This window comes from Cnephaeus nilssonii (genome assembly GCF_951640355.1).
Source record: "Cnephaeus nilssonii genome assembly, chromosome: 6".
Taxonomy (NCBI): domain Eukaryota; kingdom Metazoa; phylum Chordata; class Mammalia; order Chiroptera; family Vespertilionidae; genus Cnephaeus; species Cnephaeus nilssonii.
The window spans coordinates 104951727-104953368 of NC_137077.1; the positions used below are offsets into that span (position 1 = coordinate 104951727).

Here is a 1642-nt window from a genome sequence, read left to right on the forward strand (position 1 = left end):
CTGGTGGGGACCTTCTCAAAAAAAAGAGAAGGCCGAAGAGGAATGATACTTCTGAGAACAGACTAAAGAACAGCTGGCAGCCTTGAAGAAACAACATGAAGAAGAGATCACTCATCATAAAAAGGAGATTGAGTGTCTGCAGAAAGAAATTGAGTGGCATAAGCAGAACATCAAGAAGTTGAAAGATCATGATACTGCGGCGGTGTCAGGGTAAGGGACAGCCATATTTGTGGTGTGGCCCAAGCTGTCCACAACAAAAAGTGAATGAGAGCTCGGCGGGCGCACGCCTGGGGGGGATGTTTTACAAACCGAACTTGACCGCACACATGCCCACCACCTCCGTCAATGCCACTGAGAGCGTCCACTCGCCTTCCACCAGCATGGCAATGTCCTCCCAGTACCACAAGCTGCTGAGTGACTATGGACCACCATCTCTAGGCTACACGCAGGGAACAGGAAACAGCCAGGTGCCCCAGAGCAAATATGCTGAGCTGCTGATCATCATTCATCATTGAAGAGCTGGGGAAGGAGATTCGACCCACGTGGGCAGCAAGAGGGCTATGGAGAGACTAAAACGAGGCATCATCCATGCAAGAGGGCTGGTTCAGGAGTGCTTGGCCAAGATGGAGTGGAACACCAGGTCCTAGCCTCTGAGTCAGCGGGAAAGGCTTTCCATCTTCTTCCAAGAAGTGACAGCTCATGTGCACCCCCCGCCCCTGCTCCCTTCAGATGAAACTTGGTTTCAAAATGGTAACAGCTTAGTTTCTCCTCCCTGTTCCCCTCCTGTGGTTCATCAGACTCTGAATCTCCCATCGTTGAGATGGAGAAGAGATTTTTGCAGTTATTAGGTTAACACTAAAGGCCCATTGCATGAAGATAAGTGCAATAGGCTTTCCTTCCCCTGGCTGCTGGCACCGGTTTTCCTCCAGCACCCAGGACCCAGGCCTTCGCTCCGGCTGCAGCGGAGAAGCCAAGCCTCAAGGCTTCTCTGCTCCGGCCACAGTAGAGAAGCCAAGCCTCTTCAGTCTCAGTCTTCAGTCATCTTCAGTCTTCAGTCTTCACACCAAGTCTGCATATGCAAATTAACCCTCCAGCTTTGTTGGGTTAATTTGCATACTCACTCCTGATTGGCTGTTGGTCATCATGGAGGTGCGGTCAATTTGCATATTTCTCTTTTATTAGTGTAAATACTAGTTAGGAACTACCCAGGGTATTTTGTGGGTGTGTTTTTAAAGCATTGACTTACATGATGCACATCAGTTACCTATCACAGCCAACCATAGTTGGCCTCCCAGATACCCATGTTTCTCTTCTGGATACATTTCTGTTACTCACATGGTTCTTTATGTTTCTCTTCTGAGCTGATCCAACTCTGAGGGTTTGTTTCAGCAAGTCCTGAGGCAGTGCTTTAGTAACCAGTGCCTGTTCGCCACACAGTATAAATCAGTGATGGGCAACCTTTTGAGCTTGGTGTGTCAAACTTCGCCAAAAAACTGAGCATAACTTGGGTAGTGTGTCACTTTGAGGAAAAAACATTATTTTGCGATATTTATAGTTTAAATAACATAAATGTATAATTGTTATATATAATTGTATTTAATAAACCAAAAACTAAATATTTAACTTACCTGCTTAGTGACTT

The 1642-nt window shown here is 46.5% G+C and overlaps 1 pseudogene across 1 annotated transcript; it reads left to right on the forward strand.

The window, feature by feature from the left end:
* Positions 1-296: 296 nt before the first annotated feature.
* Positions 297-647, forward strand: LOC307100876 (cyclin-dependent kinase 2-associated protein 1-like; annotated as a pseudogene). Its single transcript has one exon. The product of its transcript is annotated as a cyclin-dependent kinase 2-associated protein 1-like (transcript).
* Positions 648-1642: the final 995 nt, after the last annotated feature.